We start from the raw sequence: 26,129 nt of genomic DNA on the forward strand, positions 1-26,129 counted from the left end.
GGCCAGGGCCCCCGGATGTGGGGGGCGGGGACGGGGGGCAATGCCCGCCCACCGCCACACAACCTGAGCCCCGCCCGGGCTCGCGGCTGCAACCCCGCCCCGGCCCGACGAGGCCCCTACCGGCTACGACCCGAGCCGCGCCGCGCGGACCCCGACTGGTCTGCAGCCCCCAACGCGGCGGAAGCCCCCAGAGCGCACCCTCTCCGCCCCTGTCCTCCTCCTCCTCCTCCTGCTGCTGCTGCTGCTGGCCTCGCCCGCCCCGCTCCGTTTCCATAACTCGACAGCTTCGGGAGAGGCGCGTTCCGTCCGTCACCTCCACGATCCTCGCCGCCTCCTCTTAGGTAAGTATTATTATCCCCTTTGGAGGCTGAGGAAAATAGTACTTTTGAAAGATGGAGAGATTTACCCAAGGTCTCCGGCTCCTTGGCGACTGACTTGGGCGCTAAGGTTTTTTTTTGTTTGTTTTTGTGTTTTACACCAAAGCCTTCCAGGGTCAGCAAATTCAGATGCCTTCAGGTGCCAGACAAATAATGAGTCAAACAGCTGGGTGTAAGGCAATAGAAGAGATGGAGGCAGAGACAGATGGACACCTAAAGGCATTCAAATTCAAAAAATTAAAACACCTGTGTCTTCCTTGAAAAGTTAAGAGTTACCGTGTCACCCAGCAATTCCACTCCCAGGTATATACCCAAAAGAAATGCAAACAGGGATTAAAACAAGTACACCGGTGTTGGTAGCAAGACTATTCACCATAGCCAAAAGTTGGACATAGCCCAGCTTGTCCATCACCTGATGAATGGATAAACACATGGTGGTATATACATACAATGGAATATTGTTCAGCCATTAAAAATGAAGTGCTGGGTGGCCAGATGGCTCAGTTGGTTAGAGCCCGAGCTCTGAACAATGGGGTTGCTGGTTCGATTCCCACATGGGCCAGTGAGCTAGGCCCTCCACAGCTAGATTGAAGGACAATGGCTTGGAGCTGCTGGGCCCTGAAAAAACACACTGTTCCCCAATAAAAATAAAATTCAAAAATAATGAAGTGCTGATAAATGCTACAAATGGATGAACCTCCAAAAAATGATGCCAAGTGAAAGAAAGCAGACACAAAAGGCCACATGTGTGATTCCACTTATGTGAAGTAAGTAAATCAAACAGACAGAAAGCAGGTTAGTGCCAGAGACCATGGTGGGGGAGAGATGAGGGGTGACTGCTTAAAAGATATGGAGTTTCCTTTTGGGATGAAGGAAATGTTTTGGAACCAGAGAGAAGTGGTGGTTGCACAGTATTGTAAAAGCCATAGCATTGTACACTTTAAAATGGTTAATTTTATGTAAATGTTATCATTTAAAAAATAAAGACATCTGTGTCACATGTGGATCAAATTTGGGCGATGGTCACCAGTTTTAACCCTTTGTTTTCTACGCCATCCTTACCTGTCGACATGAGAAACATCTAAACCTGTAGAAAATTCTTATGAGTTTATTTGAGCCCAAGTGACAACATATTCCAGGGAGCAAGATTCCCGAGAATAAGTTTTGCAGTTTCTTTTAAGCATTTGAAATTAAGGAGAGAACATAAGGAAAAATTACATGGAGGTGGGGAAAGCAAGGTGGACTACAGCTTGTCTTAGAAGGTGGAGTCTGAAAGGGGGTATTTCAAAGGTGTGTTAACCTACATGCACAGAAACAATGGGCAGGGATTGCTTAAGGCAAAAATAAGCCTTTTACTAAAGAAGTTCTAGGACTGGGGTGTGACTACCCACCATGACCTGCCCATTTAGGAATTTATGATCAGATCACCCTGAGAGCCTACTTTCCGTAGAACCCCGTTTTTGTCTACATTCCTAATAATGAAAGTTCTGGACTTCAGAGGACTTGTCTATTTAAGAAAATTCAGTAACTATGTTAGGTGTCAGCCCTTGAGGAGTCCCCAGTATGGTAGGGTTACAGATTATTATTTTTTAATTGAATCGAGTAAATTTCAAGATCTGATTGGTTTTATTAAGCGATTCATGAAATGGGCAGCATCCCATTTAGCAACTAGAAGGGCCCTCTGAGGTGGTGTACAATATGGAAGGATTTTATAGGAAGAAGGGTCGGGCAGGGGAGCTCTTAGTGAAAGAAAAGATGGGATTCTTTTTGAGCCTGGACATCATTACTTTGAGGGAAGCAAAAGGGGGGGGGGGCGTTATTATGGAGATTGCTTCTTCTTTCTCTGGGGGTGGAGAGGACCTAGTATGTGACAGGTTACTGTTGCTTGACCAGAATATTCCAGACTGGTTGATTAAGATTATGTTTCTGGGAGAGGTTGTGTGGACAAAAAAGGAGTTCTAACCTCACAGAATGACTGATCATAAATTCCTAACTGGGCGCGTCTTGGTGGGTAGTCCCGCCCCAGGCCTGTAACTTCTGTCGTAAAAGATCTGTCTTGGGCTGGCCTGGTGGCTCAGGCGGTTAGAGCTCCATGCTCCTAACTCCGAAGGCTGCCTGTTCGATTCCCACATGGGCCAGTGGGCTCTCAACCACAAGGTTGCCAGTTCAATTCCTTGACTCCAGCAAGGGATGGTGGGCTCCGCCCCCTGCAACTAAGATTGAACACAGGTACCTTAAGCTGAGCTGCCACTGAGCTCCCGGATGGCTCAGTTGGTTGGAGCTGACTCAGTTGGTTGGAGTGCGTCCTCTCAACCACAAGCTTGCCGGTTCGACTCCCACAAGGGATGGTGGGCTGCGCCCCCTGCAATTAGCAACAGCAACTGGACCAGGAGCTGAGCTGCGCCCTCCACAACTAAGACTGAAAGGACAACAACTTGACTTGGAAAAAAAGTCCTGGAAGTACACACTGTTCCCCAATAAAGTCCTGTTCCCCTTCCCCAATAAAAAATTTAAAAAAATCTAAAAAAAAAAAAAAGACCTGTCTTTGCCTTAAGCAGCCCTGCCCATTGTTTCTGTGCATGTAGGTTAACACACCTTTGAAATGCTTCCTTTCAGAGCCTTCCTTCTAATTCATGACCACCCTCAAGAAAATACTTCATTTTAACTGCCCTGTAGTCCAAACCCCACCTTGCCTTTTCCCACCTTCATGTAATTTTTCCCTTAAGTTCCCTCCTTAATATCAAATGCATAAAAGAAACTGCAAAACTTATTCTTGGGAGCATTTGAGATCTTGCTCCGCAGCATATGTCAGTCAGTTTTTCGGCTCAAATAAACTCTTATAAAAATTCTCTATAGGTTTGGACATTTCTGCCAACAGTTGAAACAGCAGTTCGATCAGGTATTAAATGTAGGTTTGGTATCATGGGCTTTTAGCATTAGTGATGCCATTTGGGACTTGTTTTTTGTTTTTTTTTTGTTTTCTTTAACAAGATAAAGGTTCAGGGCAAGGATATTTAACCTTTTGGGGGACCTAAGGAAAGGCCTCATTGGAGGAAGTGGCTTTCGTTGACATAAGAACATCCAAACCTGTAGAGAATTTTTTTGAGAATTATTTGATCCCAAACTGATGACATATGCCGGGGAGCGAGATCTCGGATGCTCCCAAGAATAACAGTTTTGCAGCTTCTTTTATACATTTGGAACTAAGGAGGGAAAGTAAGGAAGATTATATGGAGGTGGGAGAAAGTATGGTAGGGAATGGATTACAGGATAGTTAACAAGGTTATGTGTTTTCTTGAGGGTGGTTACCTTGCAAAAGAGACTTTTCAAAGGTTTGTTAACATAGATGGACAGAAACAATGGGCAGGGCTTGCTTAAGACAAACAAACCTTCTCCTAAAGAAATTATAGGCCTGGGGTGTGCCTACCCATCATGATCTGCCCAGTTAGGAATTTACGATCAGATCACCTGTGGGGTTACTTTCAGTCACTGGACATGTCATATTTATTATAGAACCCCTTTTGCCTCCACAGTTTTGAGATGGTACTTGAAGAATGGAAAGCATTTCCATGGAGAAGAGTGTCGTGGAGCAAGCGCCTATGGCTGGAGAAGGCAGGGCACATCCCAGCTGGCGAAGTCAGGCTAATTGGTAAGCCTGGGGCCTTGGGGGTGGAGGTCAGTGGGAGAGGTAGGGCACAGGCAGCACATTGGAGCAGCCGCAGAAAGGCCTCTTGAAATAGGAGCCTCAGAGGGGTTGAAAGAGGGAAGTGTGAGGCGCCATGTGCACAGACCCTGTGAGGAGGTCCAGGCAAGGATGTGGGTTACAGGAGTCTCAGGGATCATAAACCAGCCACAGAGGGCAGGGGCACTGGGGAGAGGAAGAAATGGACGGGCGTTCCTGAGATGGTTTGAAAGAATTGACTTGTCTTGGGGAGAAATTATATGAGGAGAGGGAGGGGGTCAAAGATAAGTTCTGTGAAATCTCAGGTTCAGCTCCTGCCCTTTCTGTTGTTACAAACCCGGTGACTGGTCCAAGGTCATCGGACTCTCGGCCAGTGTGCTCTCCCTGACCCAGGCTGCCAGAGGGACCTGGGAGCAGAGGCTGTTCAAAGTCTTGGAACTTCCCCGCAGGAGAGAAATAAATCAGCAGACACCCTGGAGCCCAGAAATGTCAAAGACAGAAGAGGGAAGGAGCAGGAGGGTCCTGGCTGGATGGAACACCTAGAAAGTGACTGCACACCAGAGAAGGGCAGGGGGTTAAGGTAGAGAGCAGCCTGGTTCCATCCCTCTAGCTGAACTGTCATTCAGAGAAAGCTCAGTCCCCAGCGCTCTCCAGTCTGGATTAGGCTACCTGTCCCCCACCTCCTGCACAGGCTCCAGACTTCAGGATGCTAAGAGCACCCCCTTCTCCCCTCCCCAGAAGGTGGAGAGCCACCTGGCAGCTGCTCCCTCCAGCCTGGTTTCTCCGAGCCCTTTGAGGTTGTCCTGGTCACTTGGATAGGGAGTGCAAAGCTGAGGGGACCTGCTGCCAGGGGACAGGCAGTTTCTGTCCCGATCCTCCCCCTCGATGCACCCTGGACCTTCGTGCACTCCTATGCACGTTCACAGGCAGAAACCTTAGGGCAGAAACCATAGTGTTATAGTGAATGAACCCTTGGGTGTCCTCAGATCTTCCTCTGATGGGAAAACTGAGGTCCAGACAGGGGGCATGATCTGCTCCCCCAAAACACATCTCAGCTAGTTCCTGACAAGGCTAGGCCTGAAAGCTGGTCCCTTGTTGCCTAGACCGGTATTTGCTCTGTTCAACTGTACTCCTTTCCACGCAGGCTGCCTCTTGTTCTCACACCTGTCTCCCTGGTCCTTAGTCTCCCATCTGCCTTTCTCAGGCCTTTGCGAGAAGAAGGTGGGCTAGGCAGACTTGGGCAGTTAGAAGCCAGCAGAAGCCAGGCCTCTGTCTCCCTCCGCACATGTCTGGACAGCATGGGAGAGGCCAGACTCCGGGGGCAGGGCAGGGACCTTTTATGCGGTGAACTTTGCTCACCTTCCCAGGCTCACAGAGCAGACACCCCTGCCTGGGCCGCCTGTCCCCACACGTGGCATTCTTGTGGAATAGGCTCAGGAGCCACACTGCCCAGAGGCTTGGTGGCCTGGCACTCAGGGCAGCAGGCCAGGGGAAGGAAACCAAGCTCCCTGCATGCATTCACTTCCTGAATTGGCTGACCTTGGACAATTTAATTTCTCTCCCTACACCTCAGTTTCCTCATCTCAAAAAGGGTATCGTAATTTGGCTGGGAGGAGGCAGTGAAGTAACGTCTGCAAAATGCCCAGCATAGTTCCTGGCCTATAGTAGGTGTCTATAAATGTTAGTTTGTCCTTCTCCCTTCTCCTTGTGGGGAAAGCTCCTCAGAAAGGCACCTGTCTCAAAGTGGCCGGGAAGACTATGTGCCCAGCACACACTGCCTTGTCTTGGGCCTGTCTGCTGGGCTGGGTAGTATGGCACCACGCTGCCTGTGAGTGGCCAGGACGATTAAACTGGAGCCTCCGTGGAGACTAGCTTCACTACCTCTGACCTCATCACCTTTCTCCTTGACTATTGCGACAGCCTGCCTGGGCTCCCTGCCACCCAGTGCCCACTCTGCCCCGCTGTCCCGGAGGGCACTTTCCAGCCCACGCATTCTGTCCCCACAGTCCTGTGCTTGAGAGACGGGGTCCCAGCCTCAGGACTGGTCCTGCGGCTCCTTCAGGCCCCGTCCCTGCTTCATGTAGGGGACTGCCCCACTGTCCTCATCTGTAAGTGCTGGTTGTTGAGAGAACCCCAAATTACTGCCTGCATCCTTGTTGCTTCAGCAGCACTTGTCACAGGTCATCAGCGTTTGTGTGTCACCTGTCTGTTACCCCTAGGAAACAGCAAGTTCTGAGCCCACAGCATTGGCCCCCAGTCCACATTCAGACCTGCTCCCCACCCCTGGCCTCCTCCATGACCAGACAGTTCACCATGCTCAGCTCCAACCCACCATCTGCAAAAAGCCACTTTCTGGCTGCTTTCTAACCAGGAGGAGGAGACTGAGGAAAGGCGGCCCTGGCTCTAGTCCCCGGCCTATAACTTCCTGGCAACTTCCTGGTGACGTCTCTGAGCGCCTTCATTTATAAACTGGCAAAATCCAGAATCGCTTCGATCATGAAATGCCATAACCCCAGTGAAGGAAAGACGTGACAGCTGTGTGTCCCCCACCCACCCTTCACTGCTTACCCTCCCTTGTCCTCTCCTGTGCCCTGGAACCGGAGCCCGAGCCAGGCCCCAGCCCAAGGGAAGAGGGAGGAGAGCTGGGCATCTCTGGAGAGGCAGTGTCTAAGGCTTTCAAGACCTTGAAAAGCGCGGGCTAACAGGTAACTCCTGGTGGCCACGATAGCACTGCCCGCAGCTCCAAGATGGTTCTAAACCCGAAAGCTATGCCACAGTGGGGCATTGTGGCTACAGGGGTCAAGGCAGTGGGACAATTGTCCACTCAGAGGTGTGCCCCACACCCTGGGGTGAAAGTGGCCTCCTGGGACCTGGACTGCCCTCCCTGAATCACCTGTGCTGGGCGGGACCTGTGTTCACCCCTGCTCCACTCCCTCCCCTGCCCGCCTTCCCAGGTGACCAGGGCAGCCCCAGGCCGCACACGCACACATGGGGGTAGAAGCTGAGAGCTGTCTGGACTTGATCAGGTGCCTGCCCTGGGGCAGGGAGCTCAGACCTGCAGGAGCCAGCTGGGACTAGGGTGTGAAAACTGCCGACATGCCCATTGGCTGGCCTGGCCTGCCCCCACAGCTAAGCCCAGGACCAGCTGCCACCCTGGGTGGTACGGGAACTTGCTCTGGGACTTAGGGCACCTGGACTCCAATCCCTGGGTGCAGTGATGAGTGGGGCGTGGGGGGTCGGGGTGGGGAAGTCAATGGCAAGAGAGCAGAGTTGAGCAGATTGCTTGCACAGCTGCGAGAATGTTCCTGACACGGAACTACATACTTCAAAATGGTTATGATGCTAAGTTGTATAGTATATGTATTTTGCCACAGGTAAAAATTTTTTTAAAGAAAGAAAACAAATATACACGTAAATGATCTTGGATTTACATTCTACTGTTAACTGAAAGGTGCTGGAAGTGGGCCTTTTTTTCTTTTTCTTTTCTTAACAAGGACTTTACCTAGATTACTTTTAAAGCTTAATTGTGGACATTTCCAAATATGCACAAAGGTAGAGAGAAGACAGTAAAAAACCTCCCATGTATCCATCACCCAACTTTATGATTTTATTCATCTCTGTATACCCCTAGCTCCTTCCCCACTCTCAGATTATTTTAAAGCAAATTCTAGATATTATGACATTTCATCTATCAGTATTCAGTGTAGGCAAACATTTTAAATTGTAATATGCATTTATTTTAGGGTGGGTGATTTCACAGGTACAATTTCCTAAAACAAGGCTGAAAGGTCCAGACGCACAGGCTCTGCTGCGTAAGGCCTCTGGCCGGTGGGCAGGTAGGTGGTCTCTGCTTTGTCCTCCACCAGTGCCAAGGCTACCTGATACTCCTTTCCTGAGAGAGAATGAGGACGTCTACCCCATTTTCTTCCCCTCGAGGGAAGGTCAGGAGAAGTGATCCTTGGGGCACCTGTGGGACTCCTGTCCGTGTGGGAAAGATGGCCAGGATGCTCAAGTCTCCTGCTTCAAAGCCAAAAGAGGGATGATTCCCACGGAGCATGGGAGCCATAGGCCCGATCTTGGAGGGTCCCAGCCACCTGACCACCCATGCACCCCCTCACGTATGTGTCCACTCAGTGGGCCCCTCATCCGCCCTTTCATCTGTCCATCCCGGCATAGCTCTCCCTGGCCTGGGCCCTGGCACATGAAAGACCACAGGTCTGGGAAATCGGCTGTCTGTCCCCTGTATCTTCTGCGGATACAGAGGTTTTCCTGGGCCCCTGCTCTGTTCTGCGTAGAAGTGCCCACCCAGCCCGCCAACCTGGCTTCCATCCCCAGCCCGAAGCAGGCCCGAGTCACAGAGCCATGTAACTGCTACTGCTGTACCCAGTCACTCATTCAGCCCCACCCAGGAGAGCCAGACAGGCTCATACACACCCTCCCCGCCTGGCACTGCCACACCTCCACCTCACCGTCTGTCCAAACCTACCAGGGCAGCAGCTCCCTCCCACTTGCTCCACCTCCTCCACTATCCAAGATCCGGGCTGCGCACAGATCCTCACCATCCTCTAGCACACATCTGTCATGCCCTTGGCAGGTCCGAAGGCAGGATGGGCACAGGACGGCGCAGTATGGACACTGGCGATTTCAGGCCCTGGACCAGCCTCTTCCCCTGCACACATCCCCCCAGGGGCTTACCAGACCGAGGAGATAAAGGGCACCAGAGGGGGCAAAGGCCACCCATGGTCCCTGGATTAGTTTACCCGCATGAGCCAGTGGGAAGGTCACACAAGCCTATGGAGCAGCTTTAGCAGGTCCATTCTCTGGGAAGCAGAGGCTGAGAGGGAGTTAGGAAAGCAAGGGTTTACTGAGGGGAACATCTATGAAAGAAGGGGAGGGGGCAGGATTGGGCAGAGGGTGTTACCAGGGTATGTAGACCCCAATGGTTCTGCCCAGTGTGGAGCTCCAGATCTAACTGCTTATTCGAGAACCCCTTTTGGGGCAGAAAAGGCCCCATCTCACCGTCTTGCTCAATCTGGCCTCCAAAGAAGAGCTGAGCTCCATCTGAAAGCTGAAGTGGACCCAGAAGGTGCTAACAGCTGGGTGCTCTCAGCCAGACACACTGTGCAGCTGGGCAGTGAGTCCTTTCTTGCAGGGACACGTCACCTTGTTCCACCCTGGCCAGACTGTGCCCTGGGCTGCAAGCATAAAACCTTTAGAATGGAAGTGGGTCCTAGACTCTGTCCTCCCAGGAGGTTCTCGTGGTTGAATGAATGCATGTGTGAACAAGCAGATGAACTCACTCTTCAAGAATTGGGTTTTAGTGTGATTCTGGAATTTGGCTTCAGGGACCTGCACTCATGTTGAGTCCTGGCCTTTTTTAGCTGTGTGACCTTTAACCTGCTCTAGACCTTCATTTCCTTATCTGTGAAATGAGGGTGATGGTGCCTGCTGTGAAATCTAAATGTGATGACTTCCCCAGAAGCCTGGTCCAGAGTAAAATCACGCATCTACATGATCTTCCTTATGTGCAGCATAAAACATCTCCCCGTGCAAGAAGAGGGGCAGGCAGAAAGTACGCCAGCAACGTTAACAGTCAGTATCTCTGGGTGTTTTGTTTTTAAGTGTTATTTTGAAATAGTTTTAGTCTTAGAGAAAATTTGCAAAAATAGAAGAGTTCACTTATCCCCTGGACCCAGGCTCCCAGAGTTAACGTCATACAGAACATATTACAGTGATGGCAACTGAGACATTGACAACACTATTATAAATTGCAGACTTCATTTGGACACAACCAGTTTGTCCTCTAACGCCCCCTTTCTGGTTCAGAATCCAGGCCAGCATCTGGGAAAAGATCCATGGCAAAATCATGTGATGGTTCGTAAAGCTTTTGCTGAGAAGTGGTGGCAGTCGTCGCTCATCCTCACATGTCACTCACTACCCTCACATGTCATCGGCCAAAGCCTGATGTTAACAGGGTAGGAAAATACTGGCCTCCCACAGAAATTGGTGATGAATAATTGGGAACAGTAATGCCATCCACCACACTGTGCTCCTTTGAAGAGTTCTGCATCACTTAGGGTCCACTCAGGAAAATATAAGCCATGCTACTTTTGTCCAACAAAGGAGATAATCATACATAAGGCGGGTTGTATATGCAAATTTTGGAAGGCTGAAAGAGCAAAAGAGGCTGCTGCCCAGTAATTATAGGGAGCAGCTGCCACTCCTAAGCCTGGCAGGATAAAAGGGAAGAGACAGGGTTAACAGGACCTAGGGGCTTGGAGGAAGACCCCACTGGAGCTCTGTTGTAAGAGGGACCCTGCTGGCCTGGGCTATTACCTGTGGGGGTTCAGTGTGGCTGGTGCTGGGCATGTTGAAAGAAACTGGAAGTTCCTGAAGTGAAGCCAACAGGAAGTACAGACAGGAACGGCTAATCTCCCTTTAGTGCTTCCCATTGGCAGAACCAAACAGGAAGTCAGTTGGCCAGGGGGCCTGGGAAATGTGGTTTGCAGCCCCTAGTCCCAGTGTGACAGACCATATTATGAAGAGTGGGTTTAGACCTGATAGACACGAGGTAAATAACTGTTGTTATTTAAATAACCTGTTGTTTCCCTCTGGATGCTCTCACCATTTTTCTCTTTGATTTTCTACAGTTTCACTGTGATGGATTAGGGTGTGCATTTCTTTTCATTTATTCTGCTTGGGATTCACTTGGATTCTCAAATCTGTAGGTTGATATCTTCCATCCATTCTGGAAAGTTCTCAACGATCATCTTTTCAGATTTTGCCTCTGTTCCGGTTTCTCTTCTCTTCTTCTGGGACTGCAATTAAATATATGTAAGATCTTCTTGTAACTTCCATATCTGTAACCTCTTCTCTGTATTTCCCATCCTTTTCTCTCTCCATACTTTTTTTCTGGATTTCTTCTTCTAACCAGCCTTCCAGTTCTCTAATTCATTCTTCAGCCATGTCAAATCTGCTGTTAAGCCCATCCATTGAGTTCTAAATTTTAGCTTATTTTATTTTATTTGCATATGCTATGCAATTTTATAGTTTCCAGTTCCCTGCTGAAATTTTCAATTTTGGTATTTAATTTCTTGAACATAGTAAGTGTAATTTGTTTTAGAGCCTGCAGTTCCTCCAGCTCCATTTCTGTTGAGTATTATTTCTGATGGTTTTAATTAGAGGAATTTTGCTTCTTCATGTGTCTGGTTATTTTTGTGCGGTGAATATTATGTGTGTGAAATTATGTGTAGAGATAATTTGAAATGGGGTGATTTTGTCATTCACCAAAAAGAATTTTTTATTGCTTTTGCCAGGTGCCTGGAGGGATTAGCAAGCTGAGGTCATGTTAGTTCATACTTAGAGCATGATGCTTTCTGGAGCACCTGGGTGATTCAGAGCTGGATTGACATTTGGGGAAAGGCTGGTTTGCTTTCAGTTCACCGTTACTTATGCGATGCAGTCCTTTGGGGGCTAAGCCCAATGTGAGGGGTGGTTTATCAGTCCCCCAGCCTTGGCAGGCCCCTGACTCTGATTTTTGTCTTCAGCCATGCAGGGCCACTAGAAGTGAGTTTGGCCTTTCAGCAGCCTCACGTTTCAGGGTCATCTCTTTGGAACCCTGTTCTCTCCTGGACCTTGGCACAGCAATTCCCCACAATCTTGTTAGCTCCTTGACACTTTTAAAAAAGTGTGTGTATGGATGTGTGTGTGTGTGTGAATTTTATAAACATTTAACTAACTCTCGCAACTGTCTTTAGCAGGAGGTTTTATCAAAGATATCTAGCCTTTTACTGGAAAAGAGATCCTGGTTTGCTTTGCTACGAGTGTGGAGGATGGTTCAGAGGGTGCAAGAGTGGTTTTAGGGATAACCACATAGGTTAACCCATGTGGAAGATATTGTGTGCTTGGATGAGGGCACCGGAGGTAGAGCTGGAGAGAGGACAGATTTGAGAGATACTCTGGATGTTGAGTTGATGGGCTTGGTTTTAGATTATGTTTGGGTGATGACGGAGGTAAGGGGGAGGACGCCTCAGGGTTTTGGCATGAGTGACTGAATGGGTGACAGTCTAGGTGTCTGAGAGGAAGAACAAATTGGTGGGAGAAGATCAGCAGTTTGGTTTTGAGAATATGTATTTGATGAGGCTTTAGGATGTCCACGTGAGAAGGTCCCACGGGCAGTTGCTGATTTCAATCTGGACTTCAGGCAGGGATATATAAAATTGAGAGTCTTCAACATGTAGGAAGCATTTAAATTAGAATTCCTGCCAACACTGATGATATTTTTCATTGGGTCAATAAGGCATTTGGGGAACAAACTACATTAAAGCAAATTAATTTCTTCATAAAACAATTAAACCTAGGGCCGGCCCGGTGGCTCAGGCGGTTAGAGCTCTGTGCTCCCAACTCCGAAGGCTGCCGGTTCGATTCCCATATGGGCCAGTGGGCTCTCAACCACAAAGTTGCCAGTTCGATTCCTCCAGTCCCGCAAGGGATGGTGGGCAGCGCCCCCTGCAACTAAGATTGAACACGGCTCCTTGAGCTGAGCTGCCTCCCAGATGGCTCAGTTGGTTGGAGCACATCCTCTCAACCACAAGGTTGCCAGTTCGACTCCTGCAAGGGATGGTGGGCTGTGCCCCCTGCAACTAGCAACAGCAACTGGAGCTGAGCTGCGCCCTCCACAACTAAGACTGAAAGGACAACAACTTGACTTGGGGAAAAAAAAAATTAAACCCAGCATAGTCAAACAATTTATTTTTTGCATTTAAATTTTATTTTGTCAAAATTATTATTTTTTATTTTATTTATTTTTATTTTATTATTATTTTTTTATTTTCAGTCAAAATTATTTTCATGGGTAGCACTGCTTTTCAGTTCAGTTTTATTTGCTCTAACTTTTAAACAAAATCGATTTCTTCATCAACCAGTTTGCATTTCCTTTTTTGCGACTATTGTTTTTACCAAGTCCAATGTCCTGGACCAGGTTTTGCAGATCTCAGTTATGTCAAGAAGATTTGGTTTTTCTGACATTTTGAAATCAGTCATAAATTTTACCGTGTGCAGGTTCAGTTGTCAGTTTTATTTTGTGTGGTTGTGTGGAAGAGTGATACTTTGTCTACGTTTCTTAGGGAATCCAGGAGAAATTTTTGAACAGTTTTTGTGAACAAGACAAATGGAGAGAGAAAAGAATAGTTGAGGAATATAGGAAATGGAGAGAGAGGAAGGAAGATGGGAGAAAAGGAAGGACAGAGGTAGAGAGAAAGAGAAAGAGGGAGGGAGGGAGAGGTGGAGGGTTAGAGGGGGGTGGGCGCAGAAGATGCATTGTACACTAGGTCAAACTGCCCTTGTCGTTTACACAGGCAAAGTATTGCCCTCAGCATATAGATGGTCACTGAAGCCTAGGAGGTGAGGTCATCCAGAGAGCGAGCAGGGCTCAAGGTCAAGGCTGGAAAGACTACGGGATGTGAAGGCAGGTCAAGAACTAGGAGGAGCCGGCAAGACCGCAGAGAGGGAGGAGGAAACCCGGCGCGGATGCCCGCCCTCTGGATCCAGCGGAGAGCAGGGCCAGCGTGTCCCTCTGGGCGCCGCGGGCGCCACGTGCCGCGCTGTTCAGGAGATGGTCCTGGGAGGCGGTGCTCGCCGGCGGGGGGTAAAGGACCGGACAACGTGCGCCAGAGAGTGCTTGGCTGTGCTGTGGGGAGAGGATCAGTCCGCCGTCCCTCCTCATCTCTAAGGGCACCAGGTCCCCTCCTTGTTCCCGAGCACAGCATGAGGGTCACCCTGCAGGAGTGGCCTGGGGCAAAGGGACAGCGGGTGCCGGCGCCTCCCGGAGTCAACCCGCTCTCTCGTCCAGGATGGCGGCGCCGGTCCGGGTGTATGGGTCCGATCTGCCCTGGCCAGGTACCCCAGCCAGGCGCTGCCTGTGTCCCGCCCCTACGCAGGTACCGCCTCCGCTTTCCACGTGTTCAGTTCTTTGTCAAGTGCTCTCAGTTCCACTGCTAGAGGACCCCTGTCTAGGGTGGGCCAGATTTAGAGAATAAAAATACAGAACACCCAGGTACATTGGCACTTCAGATAAATGACTTATTTTTAATACCATTTTTAATAGTTAAAAAAAAAAGAAACCTGTTTATCTGGAATTCAAGTTTAACAGGGCTTTCTATATTGTGTCTGACAACATCTCCCCCTCCCCCCAGCTCTTCCCTGTCCTTCCCATTACTGACTCAGGTCCACCGAACAAGAGAAGCCCTCTCTTACTGGTCTGGCTGCTCACTCGGGCCCATTTCCACACCAGTCACCAGCTGATCCTGGCACCTAAAACCAGAAGGCTGCAAACTGAGGACCTGTAAACATGTTTTGTTTGGTGGTGGTAGTGTTTTCAATCAGGAAATTTCACTAGAAAGACTGGATGTCTGGCTTCTGTTTTTTTAAACGTGAAGCCGTGGCAGCCTTGAGCCCAGTTATCCACCTTGGCTCCACGACCCCGGAGCTAAGAGTGCCTCTCCTTTGTAGAAAGACCCTATCCTCCACTTCTCCTGTGTCACCTGGGCCTCGATCATTCTCATAACCTGTCCTTGTCCTGTCTGAGCTTTTGATCCCTGACCTGCTGAGGTCAGATTCCCCAATTTGACAGTCAGGGCCTTTCCCACTCAGGTGATAGCTTCTGTTTCCTGCCTTCTGTCTCTGTTCTGTCCCTTTGCCCACCTACCTCTCCTGGCCAATGGAATGTTGGATGGCTCCTTAGCATGTCCCAGGCTTCTGGCCACCTGTCCCTGTACCCACTGGCCGCTCTGCATAGCACTTTCTGTGGGCATCTTGCTCATTCATCCTGGTCGGGGCCACATGGACTCCTCCATGAGACTCTCTGTAATCTCCACATTGGAAGGTCCTCTCTCATTGGATGGCCATCCACAAAGCCATCATTGTATCTGGTACCACTGCTTCCGCAGGGTGCCTGAGCAAACACATGTTGGGGAGACAACCAGGAAAACGACTTTGGGCAGCCCCAGGTGAGTGTGGCAGAGCCCATGGGGTGCAGAGGCCCCTGAGCCAGGCTGCCAGCAGGGCTGTGGGCAGGGCTGAGAACAGGCTTCCTACAGAGAAAATATTCGGCTGCCTCTAATTTGGAAGAGGCGTTTCCCAGACTGCAAAAATAACCAGAGCAAAGACACAACGTCTGAGGGGGCGTGGCCACCTGAAGCCGGGAAGCCTTTCTTCCTGGGAGAGTAGGGAGGGGCTGAAATGGAGTGGAGCAGGATCACTAACTGTCCCGAAAATCAAGCTCAAGACTTTTGACCCTGACGTAAGTGATTGGAATCCAGTAGAGTTTTTAAGGCAAAGAAGTTACATAATGAGTTACTAGAATGTAACACCCATGAGGGGCAGGGATTCCCGTCATCTGTTTGGTTTTCAGAATTCCTGGTAACTACTGAATACGTAATTGTGTAATGCAGGAATGAGTGAATAAATGAATGTGTTGCAGGAGGGTCATCAGGGCAACAGTGACAGGACTGACTGTAACCGGCAGAATCTGAGAAGGGAAATCAGGAGCTGGGACTACCAGGTCCCAGCTGAGGGTCTGCGGAGAGGGGAGGCCAACGGGAGGTTTAGAGGTGGTTTTATCACCTTTACTTTGAGGGTGGGCCTTCATCTTTGCAATAACTGCACAGTGTCAGGCCCAGAGTAGCTGCTAAAAAACTATTTGTTGGAACATTCAACAAAACAACATTCCAGGTCTGCTCCAAGACACAGCCGCCTGTCCTTGACTCCAGCAGTACTGTGGCTGGTTGGGAATTCCCTCATCTGGAAGCTTGTTCTTACAGCATTTATTTCCAGTTTTCTTTTGAAGACATTGCCTTATTTCATCCTTATCAGAATCCTGAGTAGTGGGAGCCATTAGCTCCATTTTACAGACAGAGAGGTTATGTGACTTCACCAGGGTAAAATCGGACAGATGGAATTCTGACCCAGGTCTGCCAGTCTCCATGCTCAGGATTCTTTCATCATTTAGCTGGAAAGATGTGAGTAGTAAATGTGAAAGAGCAGCAGACACCACATGGATTCACTGCTAAGCTGGGTATTCATAGTAAGAGCTCACGTTCGCAGACCATTTCCTTTATGCCCATTATTTTCCAAGCACTCGACACGAGTCTCCTCATTTATTCCTCAAACACTCTGAGGTCAGTCTGTCTTCTCTCCATATTACAGATGTGGTATTGACGAAGTATAAGAGGCAGAAACCACCGAGGGCTGACGATGCCAGGCAAGGCCCCGGAGGAAGGAAGCTGAGCCAGGGTAAGGTGTGAGTAAGGAGGGAGGGAGGCATTCTTAGAGGGACGCCTGGCTTGAGCAAAGGTATGGAGGAATGGGCAGAAAGGAGGGTTCCCAGTTCTATCAGAAAAGGGGGAGAGCCCAGGAGGCATGTTCTCCAGGAGGAACCAGACCTGGCTGATTGAGGTCTGGCCACCCTTGGTCCTAGGGGAGGGGCATGGGTGACAGACATGCACGGGGCAGTGATGAGGAGGCAGGGTGGAGAGAGAGAGATGGCTGGCCAGTCGGCACTGTGGGCCTGGATCTGGTGAGAAATTATGGAGACCTGACATAGTGGACATCAGCAGGGAAGGAAGAGGTTTTCCCAAGGAGGGATGGATGGCACAGGTCAGCCACCCTCTCTGAGTGTCACGTCCAATTTTAGGTGGCATATTTTCAGAGGCCTGTAGACTAGACGTTGCATACTTGTGCCCATAGGTTTTTGTTTGCCTGTACAGTGTTGACTCATATAATGTGTTGTGATTGCTGTTTTACATTAATTACTAACTTTAGAAATCAGGGCATTTCAAATACAAATCCAAATTTCCTGTTTCTCCTGGAAAATGAGGTATCGGGCAGTGCTGGGGCCTCACTTCTTCGTGGCAACAATTGGCTGTAACTAAACCGGCTGTTTCCAGTAGATGGGCACATACTCTCTTTGCGGCAGTCCCCATCCTTCCCATTGTGCTCCACCCAGCTCCTCAGGGATGTCACTGGCTTGGCCCCCATCAGCACTGAGTTTGCAACACCTGGTCTTGATCAGGTGGAGAATGTTAGGGGGAGAGGGCAGACTGATTAGTGACTTGAAACTCTGTCCTGTGAAGACCAGCTGGAGCGAGGCTCTGGGGCACGATCACAGTCTTCATGGTTAGAGAGCTAAGACGGACGGGGCAGGCAGGTCTCTTCTGTGTAGGGGAAGCACAGGGAGGCTGACTTCAGCTCGACCTAAGGCCAACTTTGGAACATCATAACTGTTTCGACATGCAACAGGTAATATCAGGAAGTGGTGAGCCCCTGGCATGGAGATGAGGGCCATGTTTAGGCGGAGCCCGGGCAATGGCTTCACCACGACCATTTAGAGGAAATCCAAGCATTGCGTGGGCAACTGAACCACACGCCCTTTGTGGTTTCTTCCAGCCCTCCAGGGCCAGATTGTATGCCCACAGACTGGGTGCCAGGGTGAAGGAGAAGGTACAGCTAAAAATGACGCCTGCACTGCTGGCCTGAAAGCCTGGAAGACTGCTAGAAGCTGGAACTTTGCGAGGAAACTGAGTAGCCGGAGGGGTTTGGTCGGTAGAAACAGTGAGGTAAGGGCGAGTGCCCCTGTCCCACACTCCAGGCCTGAGACGCTCACCAGGCCTGAATGGAGCGGACACAAAGCCAGGGTGCTGGTCCTGCCCAGACGGCCAGAGTCTGACCTGGCGGTTTCTGTTTGTAAGAGAGAGAGGCATGTTGGATGACCTCTTGGGGCCCTGTGGCTTCAGGCCACCTGATGCCCTGACTGAAGTATGGATGGCTGAGCGCTCTGTCCAAGAGGGACCAGTGGAGGCCGGAGCAGTAAGTGTGTGGAGGCTCCTGGAGGTGGCTGCTGTGAATGTAATTCCTAGATGGGAAAGGGAGCTGTGATGCTGTGACTTATAATAAGAAACATGTATTTGGTCTCCCTCTTTTTTCCTGGCACAGAGCTCCAAAATCCCTTGGAATTTCCAAAGTGAAAGGTATCTTAAGGTGGGAGCTGGCTTCCAGGAGAACCAACCTTGTGATTAGAGGGTTTCAACTTTCAGTCTCACCCACTGACTTCCCTGGAGGAGAGGGGCTGGAGGTTGAACCAAACATCAATGATCAATGATTTCATCAATCATGCCTGTGCAATGAAGCCTCCATAGACACCCAAAAGGATGGCGTTCTGAGAGCTTCTGGGTTGGTGGACATGTGGAGATTCTGGAAGAGTGGTGCACTCAGAGAGAGCATGGAAGCTGCAGGCCCTTTCCCCATACCTGGCCCTGTGTGTCTCTTCCACCGGCTGTTCCTGAGTCATATCCTTTATAATAAACTGGTGATCTAGTAAGTAACATGTTTCTTTGAGTTCTGTGAGTCACTCTAGCAAATTAACCAAACCCAAGAAAGGGGTCATTGGAACCTCCTGTCGGTCAGAAGCACAGGTGACAGGTGGACTTGGAGAATTGCTTGGTGGTGGGAAAAACCCACACGTGGGAATTGGGACAAAGAATCAGAGAAGCAAGCTTTTCTGAGTTCACCTTTTTATATAGTTTTAACCTCTAACTCATGAAAATGTTCTACATATTCAAAAAGTAAAGTTAAACTGAAAAAGAGAAAAATGCAACATGAATAGAAAAAATTATATATTATATATATTTGATTAACACCATTATATATAATACGTTATATATTTGATTAATACCATGCACACTTTAACTTTGAATCCAGTATCCATTAACGGAACTTTTTCTAAGTCTGGAAAGAACTGCCCAGAAATTGTGACCTTTGCTAAGACTTGTGGAAGAAGTGGTTTGGTGGCATATTTCTGAAAGAAGTGTGTGTGTGTGTTTCAGGATACATGTATTTTCTTGTAATTTTAAATTAGAGTGTTATTTGCTTGAGCTTTCTGGGACTGCTAATAGCATAGCAAACATTTTAATAAATAGAAACGCAGCAAATAACCCCACAGCATTTGGGACTTGGGTGGTACAAACAGCCCCCAACCAGGCGTTTGTGGGTCACTGAGTGGACAGCGCCCCCTGCAGGGCAGTATTTGCTAAGCGCCTGCCCCTCAAACAGCTCTTATGTTTATTACAAATGACAATTTTTCTAACATCAAAACTTGAGCCCTCCTCCTTCCAGGTTTTACGGGCATTCATAGAGTCTGTGTTTTCCCCATGATTTGGTTATTGTCCAGTGGAAACGACAGTTCCCAAAGTCGGACAGAATGGGTTTGAGTCCTGGTGTTGCCTGTTAATATTTCACAGACAGATGTTTTAACCAGGGAGAGTCCCACTCGTCCTGTGGAGATAATGAAAAGGTAGATGGTGGTGAAGATGGAATCAGAGATGGGGAGAGGCTGTCCCGACATGAGTTGGATTGTAAAACCAAAGGGGGAGTGCTTGTGGGGGGCACAAATCCCGACCAGAGAGACCCACTCTCCAGGGACTTCATTTGGGTTAAGCAAATGGAGGGCTCTTCCTGCTCTGAAACTTTCTCTGCCTTTTCTTCCCCAGATCTCACCTTCCCACCTGGGAAAGGGGACCAGCCGACACGCCATGGACTCTCGCCTCCCTCCCACCCTGCCTGACACCTACAACGATGTCTGTGAGTGCGGATGTTACCCAACAGAGTTCATCCAACAGCGCTACCAGAGCCAAATACTAAACACCGAGAATTGCAGTGGAAAATATTGGATATTTCCTCTGTCTGGTCTCAGGGGAAAGTAGTTGGGGGTCATTCCACCTTAGGGCTCAGAAGCTGGAAACATAACTTAGGGCAAGATGTTACCTTTAACCTGCCAGAGGTCTCCCTATGTGATCATTAGTCAGATCTGGGTTACTATCTTCTGCTGCTTCCAGAGTTGCTGATTATCCCGGGAAAGGCTGGTTCTGTGAGGGGTGGGGGAGGGGGGGAGATGATTTCTAGAGCTAAGATTTAAAGATAAATTTAATCAAAGTCATAAGGACCCTCGATCTCATGACAGAATGGGCCCCGGGGCTGGCATGAGGTGTGTATACAATTCACCCTTCAGCCCGAAGGCTCTGGTTCAGAGCCTTATCTTACTAGCTCAGCCGCAACTCTGCTTCAAGTCCCTAAATGCCATTGGTGTTTTAGCCTCAGAGCGGGCCTGGCTGCTGTTATTCACTACTCACCACTTTCCCAGTCACTGCACTAAGCACTTTGCAGGTGTAATGGGAATAAGAGTTTTGAATTGTGTCATTGTGGTTTCTTTTCTCTTGCGTTCCCTTGGAACTCCTGCCAAAGGCATTTTTGTCTTGGTCCTGCTGTTGGAATGCAAAACTTTTTGCTGTAACCCCAGGGTTGAGAGGGAAAAGGATTTTGTAAATTTCTTGAGTTCTCAGACCTGGTCCACAAGCTCAGAAGTCTTTAAACTGAGGGTACACAATCTTCTGGGGTGCACAAAGTCTTTCCATAGGAGGGAAGGGGTAGGGAAGACAGAAAACAGGTTTTACTACTTTATTAACTAATATGTGGAATCTGAAAAAAATCTTGTAAAAGATTTGCTAAGGTATCTTGAAATTTGGGTAAGTGCCGGAAAATATTCTAATTACACTGGATTTTATGTAACTGGATTTATCTCAGTTCATGGACCATTTTAAGGGAGTTAATTTCCAGAATCTCAGCTTCCATATGTCTTCTTTCCTAAAGTGGATCTTCCTGTAACAGCATCTGAGGTGACATCGTCCCAGATCTCCTATGTGGGGTTGTTCCACCTCTGATGATTATTCAGGAGTTCTGCAGGGTTTCCTCTCTTACCCACACTTCTCTTAAAGATACAGTAAGGAATTTTGGCTGTCTGGGAAGTTCTAGGCAACATGAGGTTCAGGGAATCATGGAGCTTTTTAGTAAGCTGCTTTGCCTTTTCCACCTCTCCTTTTTTTTTTTTTTTAACCAAAATGTAATTGACATGTAACATTATATTAGTTTCAGGTGTACAACATAATGATTTGATACTTGTACATATTTCAAAATGATCATCACAATAAGTCTAGTTAACATCCATCACCGTAACAATTACAGTTTTGTTTTGTTTTTAAAGATTTTATTGGGGAAGGGGAACAGGACTTTATTGGGGAATAGTGTGTACTTCCAGGCCTTTTTTTCCAAGTCAAGTTGTTGTCCTTTCAGTCTTAGTTGTGGAGGCCGCAGCTCAGCTCCAGGTCCAGTTGCCGTTGCTAGTTGCCATTGCTAGTTGCAGGGCACCCACCATTCCTTGCGGGAGTCGAACCAGCAACCTTGTGGTTGAGAGGACACGCTCCAACCAACTGAGCCATCTGGGAGCTCAGCGGCAGCTCAGCTCAAGGTGCCGTGTTCAGTCTTAGTTGCAGGGGGTGCTGCCCACCATCCCTTGCAGGAGTTGGGGAATTGAACTGGCAACCTTGTGGTTGAGAGCCCACTGGCCCATGTGGGAATCGAACCGGCAGCCTTCGGAGTTAGGAGCACGGAGCTCTAACCGCCTGAGCCACCAGGCCGGCCCCTACAGTTCTTTTTCTTGTGATAAGAACTTTTAAGATCTACTCTCTTACCCATCTCTCCTTTTGTTGAGAAATGTTTTGCTTTGGGACTCTCCCGGGAGCAAAGCAAAGAGTACACAGGTAGGAAATAGGCATCCCTGGGGAGCAGCTCCTGTGTCCTCAGCGCTCATCCAGGATGTGTCCTCAGCCAGGGACACGCCTCTGGACAAGGGGCACAGTGGAGATTGGGGACGCTGAGCCATGCGCACGTCCTCTGGGAGTACCATCGTCACGCACAGTGGCTGAGACTCACAGATAATAGTTCTGTGACATTTCTTTCAGAGTCTTTGTGCTATTCCAGAATGAAGTCAAACCTGTTTTATCAAATCATATAAGTTATTTACTCTAATTGCAGTCTTCATCTTATAAAATGTTTAGTATTTTATACTTCTGCTATTAAAAAGAATTGCTAGCGCCGTTTTTAGCAGTATATGCGTATATCTCAATAAAAGATGCTTTCTATGTTTAAGAATTATTCATCAAAACATATTGCTTTGCTCAGTTGTGTACTAATTCTATTTGTATTAATTCAATTCAGAAGAAATGTTCAGTACTTAGAATTTACGGATGACGGGATAAACTTCAGACTTTAAATTTATCTACTTTTTTGTTATAACTAAACATGATAAGGTTGTCAATAAAAGACTTTAAAGCCTAAAACTGTGTTGCCTTATGGTGAAGGTAAATGGAGGATGTGGAATGGAAACATGAATTCAAGAAGAAAAAAGAAAAAAAGGGAAATTTCCAAATGTTGAAGAAGAGCTTGTTCATGGATTTAAAAAACTGTTGATAGTGGATAAGAAAGTGTTTCAACATTTAGATTCCTTTGGATACATTTAGAAGACTGATGTAAACATTTTTATTTTAAATATTAGTATTTACAACAGGTGGGAAATTGTATCCCTTGCAACAATTTAAATATTTAGAGAAAATTTTAGATGTCATCTTAAAAATGTGCAAGACGGTATACATAGGTTTTAAAAACTTTGTTTATGGGCTATCTGTGTGTATCTGTCCCCATGGACTAGGCTATACTGCAGTAACAAACATTCCCAAAGACTTAGTGGCTCATAACAGGTTTCTCACTCACACTTGACACCCATTGTGAGTTGGCAGGAGGTTCTGAGTTGTGAGAGGAAGTAACTTGTGTTTTGCTCTTGTTCCTGCCAGTACAGTCACATGGCCCACTCAACCACCGGGGACGGGAAGTATCCTACTATGTGCTGGAAGGCAAAGGGCTGGAAACACTTGGTGAACAGCCCCAGATTGGAGACCAATGGGCCAGATCATAAAGTTTCTTCCATGGTGCAGAGAGATCCACTAAGGTTCCTGTTCAGAAGGGACTATAGTAGAGAGACAGGACGTCCCTTCCTCTTGCCCCCACAGAATAAGGGAAGGAGAGAGGCAGAGAGAGGGCAGGGAGGTCAGAGGCAACTGTTCTGTTTGCTTCATTTTCCATGTAAAACCATGATGGGGGAGGCCTGATAGATACATCCAGAGAGATTCAGGAGAGCAGCAGCAGGTATCTTAGTTCATTTGGGCTGCTATGAGAGAATGCCACAGACTGTGTGGCTTGTAAACAACGGAAATTTATTTCTCACAGTCTGGAGGCTGCAAGTCCAAGATCAGGGTGCCAGCAGGGGCAGGTTCTGGTGACGGCCCTCTTCCGGCCTTCCTGCTGTGCACTCACATGCACAGGGGGCAAGAGAACTCTCTGAGGCCACTTTTACAAGGACACTAATCCCATCCATGGGGGATCCACCATCATCACCTAATTACTTTCAAAGACCCCACCTCCTAACACCATCACTATGGGGGATTAGGATTTCAACATATGACTTGGAGAGGTAGACAGCATTAACATTCAATCCAGAACACAAGGGCAGAGGAAAGCAGCTGGGACAGGAGCCTGAAGCAGGGTTCCTGGCTTCCCATGGCCTGGGGGAGGCATGGAAGGATCCAGAAGTTCCCATGTGCCTCACAGAACATGGAGAGGCTGTGGGGGCCAGTGGGCCAGCGGAGTCTGGGGATGGGGACAGATGACTGCAAGGTGCATCGTCTTTATGGTCATAGGCAAATGGCTAGACCCAGACACTTCAGTAGTGGCCCAAAGGTCAGATAGCGGTCACTTGTCCACAGCCAGACCAAACCACATTGACCTTTCACTGAAGTGGCCCGCATGGACCTGGGGACCTCCAGTGGATCCCTGGCCTTTCACCCCACACCCCTCCATACACCCAGGTGCTGTTTTGGAGAGGCACACAGGATAGGACATAGTATCATTTCCATCCAAATGATAGAAAATTCATCGGAGAGGGACTGTTCACAAGGGTGTTAAACCACCCTTAACTCAAAGTTGCACTTGGAAAAGAACTCAGAAGACACGGTTTGGCCCAGAGGAGACTGAGATGCTGAGCTAAAGGCTTGGCACCGGCACCCCACCCCTGTGACGTATGGGGAAGATGCCCTTGAACACACATTTCTTTGCACATCTAAGCAGTGGTGAGAGCAAATCTCACCTGTCCTTCATGCGTATCACCCCAAGACTGGTGTTCTCCCTCTTTCTGAGAAGAAAAAACAGGCTTTGAGGGAAAGTCAGTCTCACGAGGACAGGTGGGTATTGAGGCGGGGACCCTCCTGCTGCCTGGCCTGAGCGTCCTCACTGCACTGGCCTCCCTCTCGGAGCACCAGTCTCTCCAGATCTCTCATAGATTGATTGCCTGCAGCATGAGCCAGAAAGGCAAGCTTTCCTCCAGGTCGTGGGAAGACCCTGCTTGCAGACACACTGCAGATTGTGACTGTGGGGAATTAGAGAAATCACCTTTGGGCAAAGCTATTGTCCTGTGCTGGCTGCGGCCTATTGATACTAACTTGTGGCTGGATGGCCCTCAACGGTCTTCCTAGGACTGCGAGATGCCCTGCGCAATAACCATCAGGAAACTTTGAGAAAAGAAAACAAGGTTTGGTACTTATAGGTCCTGGAGCGTATGCAGCATGCTGGGGCCACACGGTGAGGGGGGTGGGGGAGAGAGAGAGAGAGGCTGGGGTTCTGCTTTTTTGGGGGTTGAGGTTGAGGGTGGCGGCCTACGGTTTCTTGAGGTCACTCTGCATTGGTGAATGTAAAATGTGAGGGAAATTTAGAGTGGAAGAGAAAACCAAGCAGCCAAACCAAAGATCTCTAAAACAAAGGAACTTCAGGGTGGGGGCAGCCTGGCTCTTTATCTAGCCGTGTGGCTGGCAGTGTGTTCATTCTAGATAGCAGTCTTTGAAGTGGATGCCTGGGCAATCAAAAACTTAAATCAGGCACTGCAAAATACAAAAAACAAAGGGGCACTTCCACTACAGTGCTGGAAAGGAGAGCTGCTTTCTAGTCGAGGGCCTCTGGGAGTAGGTTGGAGCAGGTCACAGTGGCCTGGTGCTATCTGCCCAGGTATAAGATGTCTGGAACCGCTGGGACAGACCTGCTCCTTGGTGTTCTGGAAACCAGGCCATGCAGGATAGAAAGCAGCAGGCCACGAACTGGTTTAGCAAATCGTTTGCGTGTTTCCTCCCCGCCCTGGGCTCTAAAGCCTCACCCTCAGAACCTCTGGATGCAATGGTCACGGTCACTTCACAGAGGAGCAGGCAGGTCAAGTGGCTTGCCCAAGATTGGGATGAGACTTTCGCCTCCAGTCCACGCAGTCTATGCCTCCAAATGCCATTCTGCTGTCACCAGGGGCTAAGTCACTGAGAGTGACCAGGGCTCCAAAGAAGACGCTTGTGGGTTAGATCAAGCTTAACGCCCACCAGGAACCAACACAGTGTCTGCAGGGGCATTGTGAGTTTGTTTGCTTGTTTGTTTGTTTGTTTGTTTTTAATAGGTCTTAGAGCTTCCTTCATCCATAGATAGGAGGGGACATTTTTCCTGATCCCTTTTCCTATGGCCACTTTGGAAGGTTTCTTTCTCCCCAACTTTTTATTTTGAAAATTTTCAACCGGTAAAATTTTTAAAAAGCAAAGAAATTGTCTGGAAGATACTCATGTACTAACGTGCTTTGAGAGGAAGTTTTCTCACCAAACTTCTGGCCCAGTGCAAGGTTTGGAGGGGACCCACTCGGTCACCTTTGGCAAGGCAGGGTAGGTGGGAACTCGACTGCAGGGACCGCTATGGGAAGCAAGTGACCACAAGGGGTCAGTATAAGCTGGTGGATGACCGAGGAATTCTCGAGGAAGGGAGTGGGAAGGGGCGGCTCCCATATAGCACCCGGGGTCTCCCAGGTTCCCCTTGTAGCATGGAGACCCAGAGCACTTAATTTTTATCACGGCACTTCTATAGCAAGAAGTCTGCTGGTCTGTATTTGGTTGGGAGAGGTAGAAGGGGGGAGGAACAGGAATTACCAGGAAGCATTAGCCCACCCAGCCCAAACCGTCTCTTTCCGCGTCCCAGGAGGCAGGAGAGGCCTGGGTGGGGGTGGGGTGGGTGCGCAGGTTCTTTTGTTCTCAGATCTGAGCTTCTCAAGGGCTGCG

The 26,129-nt window shown here is 48.7% G+C and overlaps 1 long non-coding RNA gene across 1 annotated transcript; it reads left to right on the forward strand.

Annotated features, from left to right (window-relative positions):
* Positions 1–32: 32 nt before the first annotated feature.
* Positions 33–22,279, forward strand: LOC308491776. The gene is made up of 5 exons (XR_013992410.1): positions 33–341; positions 3,911–4,026; positions 16,264–16,350; positions 17,503–17,672; positions 19,602–22,279. It is a non-coding gene; the product is annotated as an uncharacterized lncRNA (long non-coding RNA).
* The last annotated feature ends 3,850 nt before the right edge of the window (positions 22,280–26,129 follow it).

Source organism: Rhinolophus hipposideros (genome assembly GCF_964194185.1).
Source record: "Rhinolophus hipposideros genome assembly, chromosome: 23".
Lineage (NCBI taxonomy): Eukaryota > Metazoa > Chordata > Mammalia > Chiroptera > Rhinolophidae > Rhinolophus > Rhinolophus hipposideros.